Source organism: Mobula birostris, chromosome X (genome assembly GCF_030028105.1).
Source record: "Mobula birostris isolate sMobBir1 chromosome X, sMobBir1.hap1, whole genome shotgun sequence".
NCBI classification, from domain to species: domain Eukaryota; kingdom Metazoa; phylum Chordata; class Chondrichthyes; order Myliobatiformes; family Myliobatidae; genus Mobula; species Mobula birostris.
Genome location: NC_092402.1, coordinates 60,278,459 through 60,293,208, shown reverse-complemented (window position 1 = coordinate 60,293,208; position 14,750 = coordinate 60,278,459). Strand labels below are relative to the sequence as shown.

The window sequence follows — 14,750 nt, the reverse complement described above, 5'->3', positions numbered from 1 at the left end:
GAACACCAGCAGTTTCAGGTTCCCCTCCTTGTCGTACACCATCCTGACTTTAAAAATATATTACCATTCCTCCTTCATTGCTGGGTCTAAATCCTGCAACGTCTTCCCCCAGCAGCTCCGTGGGAATACTTTCAGCAGAAGGACCACAGTAATTCAAGGAAGTGTCTCACTGCCACCTTCCCAATTAAATATGGGCAGTGTTGATCTTAGTAATGCCCAGAACCTTGAAAGTCGATAAAAATCAAATGTTAAGAGCAGTAAAGCTAATTGGGGTCATCTCTTTGAGGCTGGTAAATAGGAAATGGAGTTGGTCATTCAATCCCGCAAGCCTGAGAATGTGGCCAATTTTTACTTCAACTTCATTTTATTGGTCTTCACTCCCACGTTCCTATCAATCTTGTTATGAATGACTGAACTCCCAACATGTGCAACTTTTTTTTGCAGGAGAGAATTCAGTGTTTCTACTTCCAGACTGGAGGAAGCACTTCTAATTTCACTGTTAACTGGCCTAGCTTTAAGTTTAATATTCTCTCTTGTTCTAGCAGAGGAAGCAATTCCTCTGCATCCAGTCTCTCAAATATCTTTGCATTTAAACTCTAGGATCAGATCACCCATCTCAAATCAAGAGAATTCAGATAACAGTGACAAGTTTTTTTTCTGTTAAGAACTTTGGGGGGATGCTTTATTGATCCCAAAGGAAATGACAATGTCACAGTAGTATTACAAGTGTACGGTTCTACAAATATTAGAAGAGAAGTAGAAAGAATAAAAATAAGTTACCACAAACAATCGAACAGGAGAGGGTCATCACTTCCCCGGCTATAGGTCGATTCATTATAGAGCCTGGTGGCTGAGGGTAAGAATGAACTCATATAGCACTCTTTGGAGCAGTGCAGTTGTCTTGGTCTATTACTAAAAGTGCTCCTCTCTTCAGCCAAGGTGGCATACAGAGGGTGAGGAACATTGTCCAGAATTGCCAGAGTTTTCTGTAGGATCCTTTGTTCTGCCACAGCCTCCAGTGTGTCCAGTTTGACTCCTATAACAGAGCCAGCCTTTCTAGTCAGTTTATTGAGCCTTTTGGCATCACCCATGTTGATGCCATTGACCTGACACACCACTGCATAGAAGTATATAAGGAAATGATGCTGAGATAAAAGATCAGCCTTGATCTTGCTGAATGGTGGAGCAGGCATGAGGGGCTGAATGGCCTGCTCCTGAAGGTGTGTGGTATCTGCACAGCACGACTGCCAAGATAGGATGTTCTGTGGCAGCAAGCAGATCATAGCTGGTGCATACAATTGGGTGAAGAATATAACAGATAAGGTCACAGTAGAGCATTACCCCTGTTGACCAATCCATTACAGAGTAAGTTGAATGTTATAGGGGCATCCCAATTAGCTTCACCACTCTTGACCTTAACCACTGGAAAGAACTCTGCCAGGATTGACTCTGTTTATCACTATTCAGTGACTAATGCTGGAAAACATCCAGAGTGTCAAGTATTGTGCTCAGCTTTGGCCCCTGCGAATAAATAACCTTCAGTCATACAGACTGAAGCAAGACCTCTCAAGTGTGAACCTGCACTGCAGTCAACAACTGTGAACCTGAAATGCTGCAATCAGTACCTTCAGGAGGGCAGAATATTGAAACCCTCAATAATGTTCTTATTTCACACTTTTCACTTAGCAAAAGGACTGGGCGTTACCCTGTGGAGAGCAAACAAAATATGGGTACTGCAAAATCTGTGTTGGATAACACTAAAGCAAGAAAAAAAATGTTAGAGGATATCCCTTTAGCTAGATAGAAATCAGTGAAAAAGAGGTCAAATGCCTTGTATTGTAAAGGTTGGAAAGCTGCAAACTTGATAACATTGTTCTCATTTTTAATGTTGATCTTCAAATAGAAATCCTGAGAATGTTGCTATCCCAGTAGCTGCACTGAAATTATATCTGAATCTTAATAGTAGTATCACAATAAGTGGTTTGTGCAGATTAGACTAGTCGTGCATGGCTGTCGATCTGATTAAGTGAATTGTGTACTTGTAAAGTAGACAATACAGCCAAATGGCGCTGTTAAGTGGATAACCTGTAGTCTACCTTTCTGCTTTGGATTGGAGGTATGCTTTAACTTGCACTCAAGATAATGGAGGTTGTGTGAAGGTGAAATCAAGCCATTATGGAATGCACTTTAAAGAAAGCAGTAAACCCTGCACCTATCATGTCCTCAAGCCATCCTTCAAAAATGCTGCATTGAATTTTGCACTCACATTAAGTTAAGTGTTTGCTTCTGAAATGGGACATGATCCCATGGCCTTCCGACTCGGGGGTGGGAGTGCTATTACTGAGCTAAGGCTGTCATTTATGTTACATAAAAGATATAAAAGTTAGCATGATTTGATCATTTGGTTCATTTTAGTTTTGGAGGTATGTATCTGACTTTTGAACAAGAGAATAAACAGCTATGCATTGACAATTGCTTTTGATTGCCAATGGGATGATAAGACATGCCCACAATGTACATATTACTCTGTACTCTTCCTCATACAACTAAATCTTTTGCAAGGAATGCAATTTCAGCTTTATAAAACACCGATTAGTCCACATCTGGAGTATGGCATTCAATTCTGGTTGCCCTGTTATAGGAAGGGTATGGAGGTTCCTAAAGGTTATTATATCCAGGGGTGGTAGTGGGGACAAGCTCTCACTACATATTAAATGCTCCCAGTGGCGTGTGTCGCAAACAGCCTCTGACAACCAAGTCCCGCTCCTGGCCTTCACCTGTGGCTTAGCTACTAAGCCCAGCAGACCCGTTTCTGCTGACACGAGAATCAGCAAAGGCTGGTTACTGACACCTAAAAATCAATTGCTTCGGGCAAATGAGAATCGTCAACCGTAGTTGGCAGCTACTTTGAAAAGGAATCTCTAATCTCAAACCTCCGCTGCCTTGCTGCTATGCCCATTCATGGGGAAGGCTTTGAGAGTAAATCCCAACACTGACTGACAACTCCTGCAATGCCTCTTGTGCCAAACTGATTCAATCTCTGCTGTTCCCTTGGATTCATCAGCTGCATGGGGGTGGGTGGGGAAGGAGCCTGCTGCATTGACAACAGCTTGCTCTCTATATTGTACTGCCCCAGACTGCGTATCAAGTAGACACCTAGTTTGCAATATTTATGTTCGAGCCTGACAAATAGAGTGCCTCAATTGATCCAGGGCTTGGAGAAGGTTCTCTCTGTCTCCCTTGTCTCTCTCCCTTCCCTACCACCCACTTCCTCCCACATCTCACCCTCTCCACCCCCTCCCACTCTCCCTTTGTTTATCCTGCTCCCTCCCTCCCTCTGTCCGTCCCATTCCCTCTCTCCGTCCCTCCACTGCTCCCTCCCTCTCACTCCCGCCGCCTACCTCCCACCCCCTTTCTCCCCCTCCCCCTTCCTCCCACCCTCTCTCTTTGTCCCTCTGCCTCCCACTTTCTCTCTTCCCCTCTGCCTGCCTCTCTCTCTCCCTATCCCCAATGCCTCCCCCTCTGCCACCCCCTCTCCCTCTCTCACCTTCTGCTGCCCTCTCTTCCTCTCTGCCTGTCTCTGTCTCTCTACCTCCCACTCACTCTCCCTCTTCCTCTCTGCCACCCCCTCTCCCTCTGTGTGTGTCTCTCTCTCGCTTTCTCCCTTAGCCTCCCATTCTCTTTCTCCCTATGCCAGCCCCTCTCCTTCTCTGTCTCCCCCTCTCCCTCCCACTCTCTCTCTCTCCCCCTGCTTCCCTGTGCCCTGTGCCCTCTGCCTCTCTCTCTTTCTTGAGCCCCATCCCTCCTCCAGCACCCCCACGCCCTTCCCCCCCTCTGCCTCCCTGACTCCACACCCCTAGTGTTCCCTGCCTCCCTTCTTCTCCAGCACTTTACCTTTTCCACTTATTTTTTTACTTCTTCCCCCCGCCCCACCCACCTGGCTTCACATATCACCTTCTAGCTTGTCCTCCTCCTCCTCCTCCTCCTTCACCTTCTTATTCTTCCATCTTCCACCTTCCTTTCCAGTCCTGATGAAGGGTCTTGGCACAAAACGTAAACAGTTTATTCATTTCCATGGATGCTGCCTGACCTGAGTTCTTTCAGCATTTTGTGTTTATGCATAGTGCTCTAGGTGTGTAGAACAATTTGCAGGAGGTAGTGGTAGCCGCAGACACAATCACAGTGTTTGGGGGTGGGGGGGGGGGCGGATTGTACATGTCCATGGATAGGAAAGGCATAGAGGGATATGTGCCAAATGCAAGATAAACATCTCAGATACCATAGACAGTTCTACAGCTATGCCTGTTTCACCCCATCTCTCATCCTCTACACATCCCATTTCCCGATCACAGGCTATACTGTTCCTTTTGCAGCCTCCCACCCTCCCAGAAAGTATCTTAAATAGCAGAATGTTATCCTGAATGACTGATCATACCAGTCAAGAAAAATTGGTGGGCCTGTGTCTGTTTTCTCTAGAATAGAGAGACAGAAGGGTGACCAGGCTTAGGTTTTCAAGATTATGGTAGGGTTTAATTGGGTGGAGATAGAAAAGATATATTCAACTCAGAGGTCAGACCAGTTCTGGGGACTATAAATATGGTAGATGACAATAAATTCACAAATAACATTCAGAAATAAAGCTAAATAGGCAAATGAAGGAGAATGGAATGGAAGAATATGGACACCAGCAACTTTGATATGTGTTGGAAGAATATGATGGTGAGTTTCAATAGAGGAGTGGAAGGAGGTTTATGTGGAACATTGGCATTGACACAGAGCAGTTGGGCCATGTGGCCAGTTTCTGTGCTGTAAATAATTTGTGTTTATTTATCCAAATGATCGGTCGTACATATGCAGGTAAACTAGGCCATTGGTCATTAATGCATGCAAACAGGCAGAAAAATGTATACAGATGACTTGGACTGGTGTCAAGTTATGGAAGGTGATTACAGAGTAAGCCAGAGAGAAATGGATTGTGTGGGTTTTGTGTTTCAATGGGCTTGGGAGTTGAGGTGATCAGGAGAATACGGGCACCTGCCCAAGAATTCCTGCTTATTCTGGACTATGCTTCAGAACACTACAGCTGAGTTATTTAATTTAAAATACCTGACTAATGCCAAGTTCTACATTAAGAAGCTGCAAACTACAAAGTCTTTCCATTAGCTAATGGTATTTTTCCATACATTCCATCTTCAAATCTTGTGAGCTCAGCCAGAAGTTCCAAGGCAAGTGAAAAAAGGAGGGTGTAGTTGAATCCAGTGCTGTTAATATTCAGGATGTCAGAAGTATCAGCCTCTTTTTCTTGTGCCAAAGCCCAAAAGTACAATAAATTGACCTAGAAATTTTCCTCTTCCCATGCCCACAGCTACAATGGAAAGCCTACCAGGACATAGTGGGAAGAAAGGGATAAGTTATCACATACAAAGCAAAATGAACTTGTGGACCTAATTCAGCCTCAGGATATCCTTAAGCATAGAACACCAACTTGCATTTACTTCATACTTTTAATGCAGGAAAGTGTCCCAAAGCATTTCATGGACGCATGTTCAGGCAAAGATTGACTGCCACCCCTTAAGAGACATTAAAATAGGAGATCAAGTACATAGTCAGTGAAGTAAATTTGAGAAATGTCTTGAAGATGGTGAGATTTAGAGAAAGAACAGAGGAACTTGGGTTTGAAATAACTGAAGGCACAGTCACCCATGGTGGGCTGAAGGAAATGGATGCAAGTCTAGCCCTGTGGCATTAGAGTGTGTAGAAGGTCCTTGAGTTGACTTGTTATAGAATGTGTTAACCACCAGACTGCTGAGTAGATTGGAAAGAAATTTAAAATTGGGGCCTTGCTAGATCATGAATACATGTGCATAGTGGGGGGTGGGGAGGTGAGTAGTGATTTGGCTCTGCACAAGTAAGTACAATGGCGTTAAGTTCATTCTTGGAGTGGATATGATGGGGTTAACGAGGGTAGAAGGAAATGCTTAATTGATGGAAAATGAAAATCAAAAAATTGCAGACACTGTAAATCTTTTTTAAAAAAAAACACAAAATGCTGGAAGTATTCAGCAGGCTAGGCTGTATTTGTGGGAAGAGAAGCAGTTAATATTTTATGTAAAAGACCCTTCATCAGAAAGGATCTTCGACCTGAAGTTCAGCACAGGCAGGTGCAAGCTGCTGTGTTATCCCATTGTGAACCAAAGGTTTATCACAGACATTCTATTATTGGTCACAGATAACAAACCATTTACGACTAAGCCAACCGTTTTATGTTCTATTGGTTAACATTTTGCAGAAGTGTGTATGCAGACCTTTCAACTGATATGGCTCATTAGCACTTATACATTTCTGTCCTGGGGAGAGAGTGCCATAACACCAAATTTAAACTGTTAAATTATTCAGAGACATTGAACTTAAATTAGATAAATATAGCCTGAGTTGAATTAAGTTTTGTAAATTAACCTGGGAAATACACGCCTGGATAGCTTTAGAAGAGAAATTGAAAACATCAAGGTTCCTGTGCTGAACAGAAATATTGACATTTGCAATTAAGCTTTTATAGCAGATCCTATATATAAAAAATCTTGTGCTGTTTATTTTTCTTGTGAGTTTCTTCAATTGGACTAACTTCTTATTACTTTCCTAATATAGTATCATTTTTTCCGTGAGATGCAGCATGTAGGTAAGATGTCAATGGATATTGGGATACAAGACAAATATGCAAAGTCTGTCTTGGTAAACAAGAGGTTGCATTGTAGGATTAGATGTAAAGCTGTATAAATGTGAAGTGTGATCGAAAGCAGCTGTTTTGGAAAATGGCTAATTTGGAATTGTAACAAGAAGTGATAATCTGAAATTTGGTGTAAATCAGATATCTTGCTTCTGTGGCCTGGCAGCTCTGGAGCTATTTTCCATATTTCCACAGTTTCTGCATCCAGTAGCATAGTTAACTTCCCCTTAGTTCCCTCCACTTTCCCTACATTAATGAAGTTAATTTTTGAAGCCAGACAATGGAGAGGGTGACAAAAACTGGCACATTTATTGCTAAGTGTAAAAGTCCAAAGGTCCAAAAGAAAATCCCTGCTATGCTGAGTTAACTGTGGTACCCAGTGAGGTTATCACTGCTTGGGAGAGAATTCAACTAGGACTTCGGCCCTTACTCACTGTCCCATGACTTCTGCTGGAAAGTGCAGGTACTGTTGGCACTAGGCAGCAGCTGGATCTGACTTGATTTGGTGCACCAACACTAGCCTATTGACTCTATTTGCCTGGAGTAGGAGAGAAGCACTGATGTTCCTGGAATTGTAATCCAGCAAGGACTTGGCACCTTTGAGAAAAGAGAACTGTGGAAGGAAAAATGCAGTAACTGATGTTAAAACTGATTCCTTGTGGTGACAATGCATGAGTCTGTGCCTGCACCTCCTGCCCTTATTTCAATTATTTATCTCCTTAATGGTTGGAATTGATAATTTAGGAAGGAAGCAACAAAAATTGTAACAGTTCAGAAACAGTATAAAGGCATTTTTTGGAAATCAAGTCACTTTAAGTTGTTGAATTTGCTGAAATCTGTTCCTGCAGATGATCCCTATAAGTAGTTTCCTTTTTCCCTAACAAAGTTGAGGTAGAACAAGTCCTTCAAATAATTTAGCAAATTTTGTCCTGCTTTGTAGCTACGGTGTGTTGCACCTAAACTGCACATTTCAGATCGATCTCAGCCTCTTGTACAGAGCAAGTATAGAGAGTATTCAGAATTGAGGGGCTTCAGTTATGTGAAGAGACTGAAGAGGTTGAGGTTGAGCAGGAGAGAGGTGTTCATACCCAGCTACAATTTTGATGACATAAGGAAGAAACAGTTATGAGTGGCAGTAGGATTGGTTAAGAAATCATAGAAACGAACTGAGAAAAGAACCTTTTCCCCCCACTCAGCATATTGTTGCAAGCTGGGTTGCACTGCCTAGAAGACCAGTGCAATAGAAATGGGTTCAATACTAATAGAGATTTGGATAAACACTGCGTAAATGTGTAAATAGTTGTAAAGTTATTTGGAGGAGCTAGTTAACCAGCAGGGGCACAGTGGACATTTGATCTCCTCTTGTGGTCTGTTATTTTGTTGACACATTTCATGCAAGTAAACAATGGTGTGTGATGTTAGCAGGGGAGCAGAGTACAAATGTGAAGAGGTCATTGTGTTTGAGTTTTTGTTGGATCATGTGCAAGAATCGGGGTTGATCCTGGACTCCTGATTGCAAGTGGGTAATGAAGGAGCCAATCAGGTTTGAGGTAAGTGTTCAAGGCTAGAACAAGATTGACAAGATTATGGTTCAGATTCCAAATCCCCTTTTAGAAAACAGGACTAAATGGAAAAGTGAACAGATGTATTTTTTAAACTAAAGGCAAAATGATTAGGTTAAACAGTTCTGAGGGATAGGGAAGGATCAGGCCATTTGAAGGTGGTGTAGGGGATCTGATGAAATGTGGGATAAGTGAAGTTAAGGAATGTGGGGTGGATATATGGAGGCGAGTGGTTTATGCAAACGGATTGGACTGGAATATTGTATGGTCCTTTCTAACTGATTAAAATATATTGTTAAACAGGTTACTTGTAATGATATGCCACAGGGTCAACACACTAATAAACACAACAATGCATATTAGCACTGGTAATGCATATAAAAAATGCTGTCAATAGAAATAAAGTAATGCCGCCAATGTGTACAAGATAATAGCGCTAATGCGTGTACAATAACAGCGCCAATGTGTATAATGTAACCCTGCCAATGCATATACAATAAAAACTTCAACATGCATAAAATAATGGCGCGAGTGCATATACTATACTGGCACCTAAACAAAAACAACAAAGTGCCAGTACGCATGTATAATAGAGCATCATTCATGCATAAATACCAAAGATCCTGTGTGAATGACCATTTGATTGTGTATGTTAAACTTTGATTGCAGTTGTGTACGTCTGTGTGAGGGTGTGATGTGGTGTCTGTGACTGAAGACATGTTTGTGTGCAGATGTCTCTGTATGTTTATGTTGGCCCTGCAGTAAAACAGGTGACTGAACCAAGCACATTTCCTGTGTGGTTTGGTGAGGCTAAAATTGATCTGTTTCCCTGTGTTGGAAGGACAATCCTGCATTAATTTACCACATTTTATTGAAACATTTAGCATTAAACAGTGTCATTCTTAGCCTTTGCCCTCTTTTAGTCCTGAACCCATCAAGTTCTTTATTCTCCAGTACCTAATCCGGCTCCCTGAGTGAAAATGTTCATCTTTGTTCAGGTTCTTCTACCATTAGGTTTAAATTTGTAGCTTCTGGTTACTGACCCATTCTTCTGAAGCATTTACTCTTATCAAACCTATCATCATGAATATCCCTGTTAGGTCACATCAAAGTTTAATCCAAATAAGTGCGATTTGTGCAGTTTGGCAGGACTAATAAGCGTGGGCTCGCCATGAGGACTCTACAACTCATGTTCTCAATGTTTATCCTGTTATTTTCTCCTTTTTCGTATTTACGCAATTTGTTGTCTTTTGCACATTGGTTGTTTGTCCATCTTTGCAGTTTTTCATTGTTTCTGTTGTGTTTCTTTATATATACTGTGAATGCCCACAAGAAAATGAATCTCAGGGTTAATGTATTTATGAAATTTACTTTAAACAATGAATGGTAGAGCCCTAGGGAGTATTGAGGAACAAGGGGACCAAGGAGTTCAAGTGCAAAGATGACTGAGGGTGCCATGCACATAAATAAGGTGATGAGGGAAATATATGGGCTACCTGCCTTCATGAGCTGTGGCAGAGAATCTATGATCAGAAAGGTTTTATGAAACATTGGTTAGGCCACAGCTGAAGCACTGTGTACAGTTCTGGCCACACTAAAGGAAGGAAGTGATTAGATTATGAAGACACGCAGTCCTCTTTTATTGTCATTTAGTAACGCATGCATTAAGAAATGATACAGTGTTCCTCCAGAATGATATCACAGAAACAGAAGACAAACCAAGACTGAAAAACTGACAAAAACCACATAATTATAACATATAGTTACAACAGTGCAAAGCAATACCGTAATTTGGTAAAGAACAGACCATGGGCACAGTAAAAAAAAAGTTTCAAAGTCTCTCGAAAGTCCCATCATCTCACACAGACGGTAGAAGGAAGAAAACTCTCCCTGCCATGAGCTTCTAGCACCGCAAGCTTGCCAATACAGCACCCTGGAAGCACCCGACCACAGCTGACGCTTGGTCTGTCCAAAAACTTCGAGCCTCCGACCAGCCCTCCAACACCGAGCACCATCTCTGCCGAGTGCTTTGACCCCGGCCTCAGCAATAGGCAAAGCCAAGGATTTGGGGCCTTCCCCTCCGGAGATTCTCGATCACACAGTAGCAGTGGCAGTGAAGCGGGCATTTCAGAAGTTTCTCCAGGTGTTCCTCCGTGCTTCTCACGTCTGTCTCCATCAAATCAGGGTTGTGCACGGTACCTACTCACAAATACGATATCATTTTGGAGTGGCCGCGCGCACTGCGTTGCGCCGCCATCTTCTCCTCCCCTCCGAGAGAAGATTGCACTGAAGAGGGTGCAGGTCACCAGGATGTTTCCTGAGATGGAGCATTCAGATTCTGAGGAGAGACAGGAGAGGTTGTGTTTGCTTTTCTTGAAGTAGAGGAGGCTGAGGGCGAACCTGATAAAGGTATACAAAAATATAAGAGGCATAGATAGAGCAGATGGTAGGAAACTTTTCCCCATTGTACTGGTATGTAAAACTTGAAGGTATAGGCTTAGAGTAAGGGGTAAAAAGTTTAAAGAATATCTGAAGAAGAGCTTTTACATCCAGTTGGTGGTTGGAATCTGGAACACACTGCCTCAGGGTGGTGCTCTCACAAGATTGAAGTATTATCTGAATTAGTACTTGAATCATCAAGACATAACAGGGTACAGACCAAGTGTTGGTAAATGGTATCAGTATCGATGGTCGATAGCAACATGATAGGAAAAAGGGCCTGTTTAAGTGTCATGTATTTAGGTGCTCCATGGAATAAGCTCCTAATCATTCCTCCACACAGAAGTCTCACATTCTTGGTAACATCCTCACAAATACTTTCTATACCCTTTGTAAAAGATTTTACATCTTTCCTGAAGTGTGTTCCCCAAGACGTTACAAAATATTCCAAGTATTTAGAAAACTCTTTTGTGGTCTTTGGGATTTTAAACTCTCTTCCTTGATATATAATAACCCATATGTTTTTTAAACACCTTAAAAATTTGATAAGACACTTGTGTATATAGACACTAAGGTCTCCCTTCTTATTTACACTTGTCAATCTTGTGCCATTGATAGTATACTGTTTTTCCAAGTTAATCCTCCTAATTTGCCTCACCTCACTCCTCTCTGTATTGAACTCCATCTGCTATGCTCTGAGAAGGTTAGAACTATCCATACCATCTACAACTTTGTCAAATTTTGGGTCATCTGCAAACTTTATAATACGTGTCCCTACGCCTGAGTCAATATTGTTTATCTAAATTACTAAGTGTAATAGACTCAAAACTGACCTTTGTGATTAGCTGCGGGTCTAAAAAGTATTCCTCCACCATACTCAGCTGCTTTTCACTAAGCTAATTCCATTTCATAACATTGTTTTCTCTTTAATTCTAAGAGAGTTTCTTTCCAGTTTCTTAATGAGCCTCAGGTGCCAATTCATCAAATGCCTTCCAGAAGTTGATATGGACTGTCTTGAATAACCTCTGCTACTTTGTGATAGAATGTAATCGAATTCATGCTGCTTCCCTTTGACTAACCCATGCCTTTTCCAAATTAAAATTTATTTTGATCCTTCTAATGATTTCCAAGTTCTTTTTCATTGCTAATCATTGGCTGGCAAACCTGTAGTTTCTGAGTTCATCCATACTCCTGTCTTGAGTAGAGCAGTGCTCTGTCTGTCACCTGCCCATTTATAACCGATACTTCTGCTACTTCAGCTTTGCATCTTTCAGTACCTGCTGACTCCCCCAACTTTAGTAAAATTTTAACCTGTTTTTTCATTCCTATTTCTATCCTGTCCATAAGCATCACCACCTTTAGTATGATCTTCATATCATCTGTTATAATGAGGAATTATTTTTGGCCTTTTTATTTGCTAATGACTTGTGTTTCAGTTGATCTTGTAACCTCTCCTTGCCTTACACATTACCATTACCAACAGTATTTTCTTGTATCTTGCTGTAATTATTGCAAACCAAATTATTTTCTAGAGGCAGTTACTTGCAGCTCTCCTAATATATACCCTGTTTGGCCAACCTCAATTTGCAGAACCAGAACAGACATTTAGCTCCTTTCTAATTGGACAGTTTGATTGAGGAAGCTCTTTTGTCCAAGTATCAAAGTTAAAAGTAAATTTATTATCAAAGTACATATATGTCACTATATACAACCCTGAGATTCATTTTCTTGTGGGCAATCACACACAGTAGACACAAAATACACAATAGAATCAATGAAAGACCATACTCAACAGGGTGGATAACAACCAATGTGCAAAATAAAAACAACAAACTATGCAAAAGAAAAAGTAAAAGAAATACTAAATAAGTAAGCAATAAATATTGAGAACATGAGATAAAGAGTCCTTGAAAGTGAGTCCATAGGTTGTGGGAAAAGTTCAGTGATGGGGTGACTAAAGTTGAGTGAAGTTATACCCTCTGGTTCAAGAGCCTGATGATTGAGGAGTAATAACTGTTCCTGAACCTGGTACTGTGGGTCCTGAGATTCCTGTGCCACCTTCCTGATGGCAGCAGCAAGACAAGAGCATGTCCTGGGTGGTGGGGGTCCTCGATGATAGATGCTACTTTCCTGTGATAGAGCTCTGTATAGACATAATCAATAGTGGGGAGAGCTCTACCCATGATGGACTGGGCTGTATCCACTACTTTTTGTAGGCTTTTCCATGCAAGGGCGTTGGTGTTTCCATACCAGGCCATGATGTAGTCAATATACTCTCCACCACACGTCTATAGAAGTTTGTTAGTTTTAGATAACATGCGGAATCATTGCGAACTCCTAAGGAAGTAGAGGCTCTGCAATGCTTTCTTCACAATGGCACCCTGAACAGATCCTCTGAAATGTAACACAGAGGTTTTAAAGTTGCTGACCCTCTCCACTTCTAATTCCCCTGATGAGGACTGGTTTGTGGACCTCTGGTTTCCTCCTCCTGAACTCAGAGATCATCTCCTTGGTCTTGCTGACATTGAGTGAGAGGTTGTTGTTGTGGCACCACTCAGCCAGATTTTCAATCTTCCTTCTATATGCTGGTTTGTCACCGCTCTTGATTCAGCCAACAACAGCAGTGTTATCAGCAAACCTTAATAAGGCATTGGAGCTGTGCAGTCATAGTCAGAAGTATAAAGTTATCATAAATATAAAATATCAGACATCTCACTTCTTACCACTTGTTTATTCCAAGGCTACATTAGGGCCATAAGAGTCTTCTAATTCTACAATTCAATTTTTGCTACTAGTCTTGGGAATTTGCCAAAATATACTTATCCATTACCTCCTTGTTTGAGGTTTTTTTAAACAGACTCTCAATAATGAAACACTTCACTCTCTGCTTCTTGAGTTAAATAGATTCAGTTCCTGAACAAACTAGTATCTCTTTATATTTTGAACTGTAACATCATCCTTGAGCAATACTGTTAATTTCCTTACTCTTTATTCTTCTCTGTTTCCTGAGGGTTTGATTACCAGCAATATTAACAATGTATTCCTCACCTTGTTTGATTGTTCAAACAAGTAATGCCTCTGACAATTTTGATATTTTCAATCTAGTCCCTGTGATTTTCTAGAATATTTCTGATTTCACTATCATTTATAGCTCTTTGCACTCTAGACCCAAAATGTCTTTTCTGCTTTCTTTTTCTCTTCCTCCTACCTAATTAGTTCAAACCCTCCCCAATTATCTTGATAATTGTACCAAAAAAGATGAACCAAGCTGCTTAACAAGCTAGCAAATGACCAAACTGCAAAATTTGATGTTGGCCCAGATGAGACTTTCAGTTGGATGACCAAAACTTTGGTTTAAAACAAAAGGAAAGTTGTAAGGGTGATTTTTAAGGAGTGAATATTAAGATAAGCACAGAGCTTTAGGAGGGGAAACTTGAGTTTATGGCCTGACTGTTGAACGCAGTCCTGTTTATGGCCTGATTGTTGGCAGAGCAGTAACAATTGTGGCTATTAAGAGGCTAAAATTTTCAGAGAGCAGAGATCTTGGAGGTTTGTAGCACTGGGTGGGGACAGACAAAGTCGAGGGGTTGCGTTTATATTCAAGAATAAGAAATTTTAGAGCTGAAGTGATGCCAGATTGAGAAGTAATTTAGGTCATTAAACATGGGGTCTTGGGGTGGATAAACTTGATGCAGAATATAGTATCTATAGTAGAATACAGTATCTGTGTACAAAAACACATTATCCATATACTGTATAGTGTTCATTTGTTCAAAGCTGCCTGTGTGTCAGAGTAAGGAAATTCTTCCCTTATGTTATCCTTCCCTACACTACTCCAAGAACCTTTCTCCCCTCTTATAAGTATACAGTTTTCATCACTCCACCATTAGCAGCTGTGCCTTCAGTTTCCAAGATCCTAAGCTCTAGAATTTCCTCCATGAAATTCTCTGCCTTTATGTCTTTCCTTCCTTAAAATCTCAAAATCTTAAAATCTACCTCTTGGACCAAGATTTTGGTCATCTAAT

General features: G+C 41.2%; 1 protein-coding gene across 2 annotated transcripts in view; it reads left to right on the top strand.

Moving 5' to 3' along the window:
- The window catches only part of spryd3 (SPRY domain containing 3), a 236,507-nt gene that overhangs the window by 204,096 nt on the left and 17,661 nt on the right, over positions 1-14,750 (top strand). The window lies entirely within an intron of this gene.